This window comes from Chaetura pelagica, unplaced genomic scaffold (assembly GCF_000747805.2).
Source record: "Chaetura pelagica isolate M959 unplaced genomic scaffold, ChaPel_1.0 scaffold84, whole genome shotgun sequence".
Lineage (NCBI taxonomy): Eukaryota > Metazoa > Chordata > Aves > Apodiformes > Apodidae > Chaetura > Chaetura pelagica.
This window is the reverse complement of record NW_009953224.1, coordinates 1,022,920-1,037,478: the sequence shown is the minus strand read 5'-3', so window position 1 is coordinate 1,037,478 and position 14,559 is coordinate 1,022,920. Positions and strand designations below refer to the sequence as shown.

The following is a 14,559-nucleotide window of genomic DNA, read 5'->3' as shown; positions in this document are numbered from 1 at the left end:
GCACGGAACTGCTTGTTTAAGCTAGTTTTAAGATATATTAGAGAATACAAAAACAGAAAAGCTTGTGTTTTTTGAGTAAGAGAGATAAAAAAGTATAAGAGATCAACTCAACAGCTAAAGGACTATGGCATTCCAGTGAAACATGACTCAATTACAGCTCTTCATTTGATGAATATTTAATTATCTATACAAAAATGGGATGGTCCCACATTTGGAAACTGAGAGTAGCTTTCCTCCAGAATATTCTATAGCCAGCTGATTAGGGACTTTTTCAGAAAAAGATTATTGTCTTTTCTGTGAACGGCTTTAAATTAAGGGTAGGAAGTATTTCAAATCAGGTTTCTCAAATCCTAAATTTCTGCTATAATGGTCAAAGCTGTGCTTATATAGAATGTACAGACTTAATCAGGGGATATGGATTCGGGCAGACAACAGGACACAGCAAAGTAAAACCTAAACTCCTGTTTTTCGTGTTGCCCTCTCTAATTATGAGGATATATCCTGGCACGCTGAAAAGATTTTAGCTTTTACAGCAGCTTAGTGTAAGATCCGTTTTCTGCCGTTGAATGGAGACATTGCATAACAGACTTGTACAAAGAAAGTTTGCAGATGTACTTTAAATTACATTTAGTGGTGCTGAGTTCCTTTCATATATTGTACGTATCAGACTGTTATGCAGCATCTACGCTTCATTTGCAGATTTCCTACCTTGCAACTATTGCCTGAAATAAAGTTCATGTATCTTTTTAGGCATGATGATTAATGAATTTTATATTACAGATGTACAATATATTTTTTAAAATTCCCCTTTTGATTCCCAGTTCTGGAGTTTGTACTGAAGGATTCTGCTCCCTGGTCTTATTGGAAGACATTGCCGATGGTTTGCATATGGCGCTGGCAATGGTTATATTCATGAAACTTGTTTAAAATTTGGAGCACACATTGGAACTGAATGTGCTTTTTCAATAGAAAACCTCTATTTAAATCTTAGATATCTAGTTTAGCTCATGATATATTCACAATGTGGTCTGTGAACAGACACAATAGTGGGTATTTTTTTAACCATTCTGCATTTAAGAACAGCATTTAGGCCAACATATGAAATAGAATGTTAATGATTATTTTGTTCACAAGTATTAGCAGTATGTCCATAGATTCCTTATGATTTTAAAGAGGCTATATATTTTGAAACATGGAATTTCTATTTTTAGGATTATGTTTAAATCACAGAGCAATCATCTGATCCATTAGTGGAACAGCTTCCTCTTTCTGATCACATCTGGAAAACAGTAGAGTGAAAGGAGCAAACAAACACTTTCCTCCTAACCACCCTCGAAATCAATTTTAAACAGAAATCTGTAGAAATGTTATTCCATGTATTGTTTGGGGTAGTCAAAGTAGTGATGGGTCTCACAACAGGTTTGCCTTTAATCTTATACAGAAAAATGTGGTAGAACATAGTGCCACTGCTTTACAGACGACATTTAGCGACTTGTAACAGAAGGCAGCACCAGAAAGAAAATCACCACTTGTCCAGATACATGACAAGCACTGCTCTTCAAAACACACCAGAATATCTTTACTTTGTGTCATGTCTCTTCGCTATATCACATATTGCTTCATATTTTTTTTAAGTGAAAAAAAAAAAAAAAAAAAAAAAAAAAAAAGAAGAAAAGAAAAAATAATTCAAACAAAGAACACACCCGTCCTCCATGGAGAAGTCCTGGTGCTCTCAACTAAGTATTTTGCTACAGGAGTGCAAAAAAGAAGTCAAATAGCATTCAAACTCCATGCAAAAATAGCACTTCTTCTATTGCTTACTTTGTATCTGTCATAACGATTACATCATGCCTATCACCACTGTATTTTATCACTGATACATTTTTTTTTTAAAAAGCATGCAATCCCAGAAAAGACAGCACTCAGTAATGATCCCTTCAAAATGACTATTCTGCTGATCACCACAGAATGTAATACTCAGCTTGTGACAACATCTACTGGAAGCGTAACTGAAATAAATGCAGTATTCTGGTTAGGCTTTTAAGTATTTGAACTTGATTGAACTGAAGATAGATTCTCATTTTGTTTTGTCAATATCAAGCTTTGGAAATTTTCAACTTGTATGAAAATTTATTATACAAAATGAAGAAGAACATTTTTTGGTTTTTGTCCTATGCATAATCTTTTACAGGTAAGCATTCTCAATTTGTATACATGTAATTATGGGCAGTTCTGCTTTAATTAGGTAGTTTGCCAATCATTCCATCATGGCTATTTTTAAGAAAAAATTGGAACGTTATTTCCCAATTAGCACAAAAGTTTAAAAGTAATTTTAAATTATTTCCAGTTTCTAACAACATGTCACATATAGATGATAGTAAGCCAGAAAGCCTGGGTTATATTTCTTTCAATGTGTGCTCCCAAGAACAGTAATGAAATTCTGCTTTGTCCTATTTAGTTTTAAATAAGTCTAACAGTCCATAGGCTCTTACTAACATTTATGGTGATTTTTTTTATTTCTAAAATTAATGTGTGGTTTGGAAAAAATTCTACTTTTTGTATACCACTGCAAGGATGCATTCCCTGCCTCAGTATTCTGATATAAAGAAAGTGTCACAAAGAAGTTTAGTTAAGTGTGCTTCACATTTATTTCACGTATTGCAGCAGGTTAATCAGCTTCATTTTTCTTCATTCTGCTACTATATTAATTCCTTCTCTGCATCCTACACACGTAAGCAATATAAAGGAAAAACTGATCATTTGTCCAGGATTCTGTGGGCAAAACAGGTTCTTATCAAATATTGCTTTAAAGATTGGTTACTTATATGCACCAAATACGTTTAAAGAGTAATTGTTACTATTTTGTTAAAACTAATGCCCAATGTCTGCAACAATTATGGATTATCCATAGCAATCAAAATTCTGTACACCTGAATGAGAACGTCATTTGAAAAAAAACCTGCTTTAAGTTTGACTATTATGCATTGTCCACTCTCCTCTATTTGCATACACTTTTAGCAAATATTCCCATTCTAGCCATAGTCTTCCCTAAAGCCTTCCTCCCTTTTTGCTGTTTCTCCCACATTCAGTATAGGCAGAAGAAATCATCCAGCCCAATTCAGGACACAGATGGACAGAGATAAAGCAGGCCAAGGATAAGTGTAGAGAACATACTGTCTCCTGCTGGTTTCACAGCATATCCTCAAACTGTACTAACTTTCTTTACACACTGCTCAGGCATTCACAAGGGTTATGGCAACCAAAGCGGAGCTCCTGGCAGCACATCTCTGAAGGTAAAAAGCCAGGCTGAAGGGGACACCTGGGACAGCACTAGGAGATGGTCACAGAACTGCCATTTCTGTTTGTTTCTCTACAATACCCCCTGAATCTTTAGGCACAGCTTTTCCACACAACCGAAAAATCAAATAAATAAATAAATAAATAAATAAATAAAATATATTTGAAATTTTTTCCACTGATAAGTCCATTTGGAATTTTAAGAGCTGTAGTCTAGCTTCTTACACTGGTGGATATGTTTTGGAACATTTTAATTTTTGCAATGATCTGACAATGCCTAAATAATTGGGATTAAAACAGTGCACTGCTACTTCGGATATAATGTCATATCATAATATACTTGTCAGTAGGGGAAAGAACTTATCAGGAATCAAATAAATAGCACGTGCTACTGTGTTACCTGTTCTTTATATTACTAAAAGTAACATTTCACATGGACCATGTTTCACATTATGTTTGCTTTTGCAGATGTGTTTTATAAACAATTTCACAATCTTCCCTCCTTGTCCTTTGTACATACTTTGATAACAGTTATTGATTGACTACTTAAAAGTAAATAGTAAAATTTAACTGAGCATGGGTTCCACAAATGGTATGCATCCTGAATCTATAAAAGCAAACATAAATAACGTTATTTCTAATCCATTTTACTTAACTGTACATCATGTGATTACAGGATAAAAGATAAAGGACAGTAATGTCTAAGGTGGATTCCTGCACTGGCATTTGTTTAATAATAATTTAAATTATAAACTTCACTAGATTATACAGTTGAAGAAATAAGGGCCAGAAAGACCTGTTAGGTTGGATTCTAAGTTTCAAATCAGTAGTGCTTTATAACCTGGGAAAAGGAGAGAAGAGCTTTATGCCATCTGTTCCATCCCGTCCCTAATCTGTGGGATGCCTTACTGTTAACTTAAAAGAAGGCATTAGATACTGACTTTCCAGGACCAGCTGTTTTGGCCAGGAGCTCTGAAGCTCTTTCTTTGCTCAAACTCCTGCAGCCTTCCAATGTCAGGGAAGGTGGCAGAAGGCAGAGATAAGTACATCTAACCTGCTGGAGCAGGTGACTGCAAAGTCACCTGTTCAGGGAATTACAAAATGAGCCCAGACTACAGACTTAGCCGGTGGAGTCACTGAATCCCGCCCGCGCAAATAGTTTATTTAATACAATTTTAAAGAATTCTCCAATAATTCACCCAGACCTGTTTCTAAATAAGTCAGATTACGCATTTCTAGGATTTCCCAGGATCTACTTCTGCATTCCAAATGTATTTGGTTGTTAAAAGGGAAAAAAATCAAACCAAACCAACCAACCAAAATGAAACTAAAGAAAAAAAAAAACAACACTTAATAGACTTCTCTTTAGCCGTTTTTCAGGCTAATACTTCTTCACTTGAACTGCCTTAAAGATTCTTTTTCTCTATGCTTCCCTGCATTTCTTTTGCAAATTTACTTTCTTTTTGCAAGGGAAGAAGCAATGTAACTACATGAGAAAATTCTATCACTTTTGCCGGTTAGCTTTCCTGGCTGAATAAAGGATGTCATTTGTATACTTTGAAATGCTTTCAGGATGCAAGGAAGTTTAAATGTTAGGATACTACCCAATATTAAGTAGCTTAAATAAATGGCAGATCTCAGAAAGGTGTCTTTACAGTTTAAAGCTAACGGGAGAAAAATGCAGTACTAACAGGGTTGATGGCTGAACAAAATCCTGAAAACTGATTTTTTTTGTGTATTCTAAAACCAAACACTAATTCCCACTATTGAGATTTGCATATATAGATTTAACTCTCTGTATTAAGTGTGCAACAATTATTTTATCTGTAAGCAGGCAACTGTGTGAATACGAAAATGTTTATTACTCATATTAACTGGGTAAACTTATAATCTTTTAATTGCAAAATAATTCTATTTCTCTTTAAGACTTCCTGAGAGAATGAATATCTAGGAATTCCACCGCTTTTCTTGAAATTCTTAGAATAACAGGTTATATTTCCAAAGCTATATTTCCATTGTTATCATTAAAGCGATCACATAGTTTACTTAAAACCGTGTGGTGTTAACATGTGCAAAAGTGCAATCAGCTCTGGCTGCTTCTTTATATGACCGTACCTGACAGTTCAGCTGGGGCCCATAAGTTGCATTTTGTCACACTGAAGCTACGTAACTTTTTGAAAATTACACCCTCCCCTCAAAATAAAGAGGAAATATTCTACTATTGTGTGATATAAATCTAATATAACGGAGTGTTTTTTTCAGGTATTCATCAGATATATGGCCAGACAACTTGAAAGAAAGGGACACTGTATTTCAGTCTTCACCACTATGCTACGCACACAAATTCCTTTTCAAAAGTACTGATCATCCACATATACAATCAAAAGTGTAAGATGCACATTTTGCACATTTGAAAAATGCCCTATTACGGTTTTATTTCTTATGTATCAGTAAAATAATCAGGAACAACTACCAAATGTGATAACTTTACTGTTCTTTAAGGACTGTAATGAGGGAGCGTGTCTCAGATTAGTCTTTTTCATCTTATTAGACTGTGAGGTACTTTGGGATATTTCAAACATTTCTATAACTGCATTTAATGCCTATTTCCAAGAGCTTACTTTTCAAAATATTATCCTACCAAAAATTGTTTAAATTCCCATTTGAGTCTCAAAATACATTGCTGAGAAATTAGTGTACTGCACATAGGAAAAAAACACGGAGAAAAAGAAAATGTACATTTCATATAACATAAACTTTATAAAATACAGCTAGGCAAAGATAGAATGAAAGAAAATATAAATGTGCTTCCATTGTCCATTAAGATGAAATACCTGAATTTATAGGAGTTTCCTGTCTGATTATAGTAACACACACAAAATTAAATACATAAATATTAATTTTATGTATCACTTAAGATTAAGACAATGAAAACAACCAACAATGTTTACATTTATGGTTGACTCATTAGTGTTTTATTATGTGAAACACTAGGAGGCATCAGTTGGGTAAAAAAAAGAGTTCTTCTCTTGAAAAATGGTAAGAAATTAGCATAGAAGTTATCAGCTTTGTAGTTTCATAGTTCCAAATTTTAAAGGCTGTAGGCTATAACTAAACTATGTAAATAGCCAAAACTCTCTATTCTCACTGCTAAATGACATATTTAATAATATAGGGACAACATTTAGTTTCCTAGCTATTTTCAAACCAGACTATTTTCACATATGCAACACAAAGTACAGTTTTACATCGTATGACATTTGAAAAGAGAACACAATATTGGCAACTATAATGACTTACTTGTTCCTCATTAATAGACTTTTTGATACATCTGCAAAGCCCTGGCATGTTTTATGCACTCTCCTCTGCAGGGCAAGTGCAGTGAACTTAGTATAGTCCTAGGCACTTTTAAGAACTTCTAATTGCTATTACAGGGTATCATCTGGGCAAAAATATTTTTTAAAAATCCCAGGACAGTAATCTACTACACTTTAAAAATTTTTCCCAAGAGTGGTGAATTAAACAGTGTTTTCAAAAATTGTATAACAATGCTACAAGTGGCTCTGCCTTTTACTATGAAATAACACGAAACCAGTAATGTCAAAACTGAGTTTTCCTTCCTTCAAATTGCATTTAACAATGACTAAGCAACAGAGTCATAGTTGTCTCAGAAAATAATCAATTAAAATTGAAGTGTGCCTTGCCATGCTGCAGCAATCAGCTTTTATCTCTGCCCAATCAAAATGACACGTGAACTGCCTAATCCTTCTTTTGTGAGGCACATAAGACTTTGTTGTCACTGTTGGTTTTGTGAATCGCCTCTATAAGCTGGTGTGATTTCCTAAAGATGACAGATTCTAGTGAATAGACAAGCTGTACTGCACTGCAGTCAATGAGACAGTGAGATTAACATGGAGGACTAAAGATACTAGCTTTTAATCACCTGTCCACATGCAACATGAACCATCAGTTCTGAGAAAATTACCTTAAACCTGGTCAGAGGATGCAAATAATGCATTTTAAAGGTAGAAAATTCAAAAATTATTTTTTTTCCTTTTTCACTTGCATTATCAGTTGTGTTTGCTGACCAGAGTTCTTCTAAACACATTTTGTTTCTGAAATCGGGTGCAAAACTGCATTTTCATAATTTTAAAATACCAGAATCCTAACCCTACTCTTCAGCCTGAGGTTTTCTAGCAGTTTGGAATTATGCATATAATTTTTTTGGTATTTTATACCTAAATCAACAAAGGACATACCAAAATCTCTCTGCTGATACCACATTGCAATATTTGAAAATCATAAAATTAATCACAAATGTAAGTGCTTTGGTTCTTCCTCAAAATACTAAAGCAGAGACTATAAACTCTGTCTAATTACACAGCAATTTACTTATGCCCATCTTCATAATCAGTGTTTTCAAAAGAATACCACTACACCTTACTTGATTTTTTGATAAATTACCATGTAATTTAGAATAATCATGTCCAACAGGTAAAAATGGAGTCTACATATCAAAACCCAAATGCTTATTCTTTCAAGCACCTCATAGCAGTTAATGACTTCTTGCTGAATGAGATGTAGAAATATCATTATCTGTCTCTGATGATGAACTGAACTGCTCTGGTGAACAATAAATTAACCTGTTACAGAGAAAAGTGGAATTAAAAGAAATGAAGTTCACAAAAGTATTCTGTTCACAAATCCTGTTCAGTTCCTAAGCTTCTATGTAGTTCTAGTTCTTTAGTAAATAGTGAACTAACAAAATCTTTCAGAGGTAAACTTTTGGAAAAAAAAAAAACAACAACAAAAAAAGCAGAAAGCTTAATTTCTCTTTGTCTATAGTATTTTAGATGTTTTGAAAAACAGAACCATTTGAGAGAGGCATCTGTCTGTTTTTAAATATACTCATTGCAGGTACAAAAATTAAGAGCACTTATGAAAACCGAACAAAAATCTTCTGATGCTATATTGAAAGAAAATTCACAGTAAGCAAATGTGTGCATGCTTTTTCTTATGACCCTCCAAAACTACCAGCTCAGGAACAAAACTCTAAAAGACTTAATCTCACACACTGTTCATCATTTAGTACCTATTTCTACAAGGCTCTTAAGCCTAAGTTTCCTTTTTCTTGGTCAAGTAATCTTAAGAGGATACAGACCTATCTGAGTCCTGCATAAATTTATAGGACACTGAAAGTGACATTCTTTATATCTCAGTCCTAAGATCGCTATGGGACAGGCAAGGGGTTTAGGTCTCCCTGGAGGCTGATCCTGTAAGTCATTACTCCTGTGACTTGTTCATTTTCACTCAAGTAGTCTCAGATTTTTCACTGGGACTAGTTGTGTAGATGCTGTTTGCGTGAAAGATTTTCATGTTCAGGTCCCATCTTCTCATGCTAGCTATGTATGACACATTAGTAAAAATATACATAAAGTTTTCAAAATAAAAGGATGTGTACTGTCAGGAACATAGACACCCTGAATTTAGGGCTATTAACTTAAGCTCTTCCTCAAAGAATTTTTCCATTACTTACAAAGGGACTTAAGTGTGAGCAGACACTTCGGCATTAGACTTGATCTGAATTATGCATTCATTAATATACAGATAACAGGTATTTTAATAAAACTGATAGCGTAAGATAGTCTTGCCAGTTATCCGACTTCATGTTAGGTACCTAAAATCATGTAACATAAATAGTTCACAAAATGACAAATCCCCAAAGTGTCCATTTACCTGAGCATTTGAACTGGAAATCAGTATGTATGTACTGCAGAGGTTAGAACTGGTTCACAGGTGGTTATATTTCCATGCCCTGCCAAGCCTCTGGGGATTAGAGTTATTATAGTCCATATAAACATCTTTACTCTTCAACCACAATACCCGGGAAAGTGCCAATGAAAGAAATCTAGTCGCATTTGCATCTAATATAATTGGTTTATCATCCATCTTGTAGTTCTTTTAAAGTAAAGATATGAAATTAGGACATTTGCCATTAAGCTGATGGTCAGATAAGTGCCAGAAAAATGCATTTTGTATCACGATAATTCTTTTCCTATCACCAGTAAAATACCAGCAAAGTGCCTTTCTCTGCTTAAATCTCCTAAAGGTCCAGTCCTAACTTGTGTATCACAGTGTTTAATTCAAGATACAGGTATTTGCTAATAATAATAATTCTAAACAATAAACAAAAAGAACTCTTCCATAAAATACAATGCTTAGGTTCCCACAATGATTCATTAAGTTTTGTTTTGCTCTGTGCTGCTTTTTTTTTTTCCTTTTGAAATAAAATAACAAAAAAGGAGTAATTAGCTTGTCTTTATACTTGTTTTGTTTTTCAGGCTGACAAAAGGTCAGACTAAGTTTTATGGGAAACAGTAAATATTACAGTTACATAATGCAGTCTTATAAGTCTCACATTTACATTAAATGTTATCTTAGCCTGCAAGTAACTGTATTGCAACTAAACCAGCCAGTTTTATAAGGCTGATTAGCTCTATTCCCCCATGTTAAAAAAACATAGATTGCTAAAAGTACTATGTAAAGACCAAAGTAGACTATTGCAAAAGAGGCTTGGAGCTCATTACTTAAATTCCCACATCAGTAGAAGGGGTCTTTCCATCTCAAACACAAGTATTCAAATGAAAGATGCACAAAGTTAAACACATGGAAGCATGCACTACCTAAACTCCAGAACTGAAGAGCCTATGATACAGTGAAGTTTAAGAGCATTTCACTCAAGCTGTATTGTTTCCTCAGTTTGATAAATCAGGGTGCAAGCACTACAAGGTCATAGCATTTGGTGGACTATTCAAATCAAATAAGCTTCAAGCACTTCACAAGATCAAGCACACAAATGATGTAAGCTAACTTCATCAAAGTTTAAACACTGAAGACACAGATAGAGACAAGTCAGCAATAATTCACTAGACAGTGATTTAACTATGTTACTTATCTAAAAAGTTACTTTTAAGCAATTGACAGTGCACTTACACACTTCAAAAGTCTGCAAGCAACCTCAGTCCCAGTCCACATACAATGACTGATGCATTCTTCAAATGCAATAGGACATGTACAGAGGGCATTTGTACCATAGCCACTGTATTTTATTCCGATGCTCAATTTCACATGTACTTACATTATAAACATTTAGCTGTTTGGATGATCAGACTAGTCCTTGAGATATTTTCCTTTCATAGGAAAAAGAAAAAATCCCTTTACTTCTTCCAGCCTTAAATATTCACCACCTGGTTCAACATGCAGCCTCCTTGAATCACACACACAACCTTCAAAGTCAATCCAATAAGCAGCCAGAAGACGTCTGGTGTGTGTGTGTGTGTGTGTGCGCGCGTGTGTGCAGCCTGGAGGAGGAGAAAGTGGCTGAGCTGCTGGTCGGATTAAAAGTAACCGGACTCGTCCTGAAAGCGTCCAGGAAGGAAGTGACAGCAGGCGAATGGGAAAAGGCGAGCAGCTCACAGCCTTTGTAACATCGCGGAGGGGAAGGGGGAGGCGAGGAAGGGATTCGAACTACACGCCTGATGAGGTGTCCTTTTCTGCTTCGCTCCCTCTTTCCTCCCTTTTCTTCTCCTTCTCCGTCTCTCTATTTCTCTCTCTCTCTCTCTCTCTCCCACAATCCCAAACGAATGACTCTCTCCTCCCGAGCTGGAGAAATAATCAGTTTCACTCTTGCAAAAAGGGGGCGGGATCAGATCCCGAAATCGTTTTAATAAAACAAACATAGGGCAGCAGAAGGGGCAGCAGCAGCAGCTCCCTTCCTTGCCCCTCTAGTCTAAACTAGATTGATAAATTGCTCCACTACACTACTTTAATTATGTATATGGTATGCAGAATAAATCACTGAACATCAGCACCTCAATCAAGCACTTTTTAAATGATAATTGCATCTTGGGTGAATCAATCTTTTCCATTCCTGACATTTCGCTAATTTCAGTTTCACGGTGGGGGCAACGGGCACACGCCACACGCAAACCTAATGACAACCCTTTATTACACCGAGCGAACACAACACGGCGAGCCGGTGCACGTTTCCCCACCCCTCCCGGAGAGTTGAGGACGGCAGGACCGCTGCAAAGGGGCTGGAGCTGCGCCTGGGGCGGAGGGGCTGCGAAACGTCCCCTCTTGGCGCGGCAGCACCGCTCCGCTCACACACCTCTCCGGGAGGGATTCGCGAGGGGAGGGCAGCAGACCCGCGGCCATCGCCCCTTGTCCCCGCAGCGCCGGGGGCCGCGGGGCTCTCGGCATCCCCATCCCTCCCCCACGGAGAATTCCTGCCCCCGGCTCCTCGCACCTTTGCCGGGCTCCTTCTCCCGGAGCCCTCCGTCTGCTGAGCAGCTCCAACTTCCCAAACTCATCAGGCTTCGCATCCCACCGCGGGCGGTTCACCCCCCGCTCCCCAGCCACGGTGCCCAGACCGGGAGCCATGCCCGACGGCAAAGTTTGGGGCAGCACCTCCTTCTCTGAAAGGGAATGCTGCCCAGACCAAACCCCTCTCACCTCCTCGCCGGGGTCCCAGCCACGGCCGGAGGAGACGGTCTCTTGTCAGGCTGACCTACAGAAATGCAGCTTGAGCGGCACACACTGTGGAAAATGACAGGACTTTTTTTTTTTTTTAAATAGGTTCATTTGCTGTGAAAACCGGACTGAAAGGACTGCACTGTATGTGAGCCTTCAGTCCGAATTAAGCACATCCAGTAACTCGTGAGTGAAACCAGACTTTGCAGATACTTGTTTTAATTTCTATGTACCCAGCCAACTTTTATGATCCTCCAAGGGCCACAGGGGAGTTTATAAAGGCACAGACAATTATTTCTATGATAGATTACGGTACAGGAATTAGGAACAGCACGTGTGATGAAGCTAAACAACTGAATTTGAACAACAGTGACAAAATACGTATTTGGTTTATTTTGATACGAGTCCTTGGTCGCACAGCCTTTTCCCCTATAAACATCTCATTGGGCCACTGACCTACTTCCGAAGTTCTGTATTTGACAGTGAATAAATGCCTTCTCAATTCAGCTGTATTTCTGAAAACATGGATCCTCAAAGCACGGCCAGAGGAAAACGAAGCTAAGGCAGTTCTTACAAGCACCCTGCAACTGCTCTCCATGCAGATCCCAGGAGAATAACCTGTAGTGACTGTTGGGTCTCATCATGCCCTGCTCTGTCTCGCTGAGAATAAACTCCAGAGTGGACAAGTGTCAATGGACAGACAGTTACCCAGAACAATGACAGTTAATAGTGATGTGCCTACAGCCACCAGGCAGCCAGACACAAGCCAAGCACATTGTCCAGGGTGGTGAGAGGCACATATGCTCGGCAGTGTCAGCACCAGAGCCCAAGTAATATTGGGGAAGAAATACTTTCTCAGCCTCTGCTTTGGCATGAAGCACCGCAGAGAAGAAACATGGAACAGTGGCATGGGTTGTACCCTTGTTATGCCTCTTCTGCAGACAATTTTGGTCTCCCAGCACAGCACCCGACTATTCAGTAATATTCATGTTTTCTCAGTGGCAAAAATAGAAACCCGTGTTAAGACTTCACACTTTTGTGCTCTAATTGAAAATGACTGTCATCTGCTTTATTTTGTGCAGGATATGTACGTTTTCAGGTTTCTGGCTAGTTGGTAACACAGCCCTTCGGCTGGCAAGACAGAATACGAGCACTGTCATATCTTGAAAGCAATTATTAGAGTAGGCAAGTATTTCAGAAAATTAAAGTATACAGCAGCTTAGCGCATATCCTACAACTCCACGTGAGCACTTGTGGTCTAATCTTTAAATAGTTGTGACCTTCACATACTGGAGCACCTTAAAGCCATGCCAAGTTTTTGTCATGAGTACAATTCATCAAATCCACGTAAAGGACACCTCGATTTTTTAAAGCAGAATTCAGATGCTGGATGGACACACAGAAATAAAGGGAGGGGTCAGGCTGTCTCGCTCCTCTCAGGGTTAGATGAGGCATGAATTTGTGCAGTCTCTTTTGAAGTGTTCAGGGTTTTTTCCTCTCTTTTGCCGCATTTAATTTTCAGATCTGGAATAATTTCAAACAGTGAAAAACCTTTGTTCTGGTATCTGTACTTGCACTGATTCTCCGCAAATGCACCCTTTTCAAATTTCTGGCCCAGGACTCAAACAGACTCTTTTTTTGCTGTCCACAGGTCACGTGTAGGTCTGCTGACAAAATAATTTTTTCTCTTCATCCACCACCTGAGGCATGCAACGCTTGAAACAATGAGGCATCAGTCAAAATGCAATAATTACAAAATCAGATCTCCAAAGTTTTATCAAAGAGTCAAGGGTGTATCCAAATATCTTTTCACCTTACAAGTGTGATTATCTCAAGGTAACATTTCCTTTGAAGATGATTATCAAAGTCCGTTTTTGTTCTTTTGTGGATGCAGAACACATCTTTCCCTCAGGAGAAATAAGATTGCCAGCTCACATCTTTTACCGGCGTTTAAACTGAAAAGCAGTAAGGTTACTATGAAATGATCCACCTCCTTTGCATCTTAACCCTGGGGTGGCTTGGTTTCTATTTTCTGTTTAAAGTTCTGCTCAACCCCACTCCACTCGACGCCTCGCTCTCTTCCACCACCTCCCTATCTTGTAAGAGCAATGCAGTATAACACTTCTTCCCATGTCTGGCTGCTTTTAAACTTGGCCCACGCTGGGTAAAGCGCTTGAAGTGATCTTCACAAAATTATTTTAAAGTGAGCTGGGGAGGTTGCTACAGCAACCCACCCTGAGAGAAATCGAGGCTATAGATTAATCTACCCCACAAGATTATTCAACAGTACTGTATTTGTTCTTCATTCATTCAGAATATTCCTTCAATCCATATGCTTTTATAATGAACAAAAGATGTAAACACAGATAATTTCAAAGATAGTAGGATATATATTCCAGGAGCACAATTTAAATGCTTTTGTATACCACTGCAAAGAACTGAAATGTACAGAATTATTTGCAAAATCATTTAATCGCAAAAAAAAATTTAAAATATATATTTTCAAGGTAGGCACAGCTGATATATAAACTTAAAATAAAATGGCATGCCATTACTAAAAAGGTGGTACACACATCAAGCTATGATTATAGAAAGCCTTTGTCACAGGTGTACCTGTAAGTACATAATACAGCAGAGCTGGCTCTACAGGCTTTGCTTTTAACACTACATCTGAAAACAATAAATAGTATTTTGTAATATTAAATGCAATAAATATTAAACACTCACCAC

The 14,559-nt window shown here is 37.4% G+C and overlaps 1 protein-coding gene across 1 annotated transcript in view; it reads right to left on the bottom strand.

Moving 5' to 3' along the window:
- MEF2C (myocyte enhancer factor 2C) overlaps nt 1–10,914 on the bottom strand; it is a 122,969-nt gene extending 112,055 nt beyond the window's left edge. The window contains exon 1 of the mRNA XM_009997827.1: nt 10,436–10,914. The gene's annotated coding sequence lies outside the window, so the exon portion shown is untranslated. The remainder of the gene's footprint in view (nt 1–10,435) is intronic.
- Between the last annotated feature and the right edge of the window lie 3,645 nt (nt 10,915–14,559).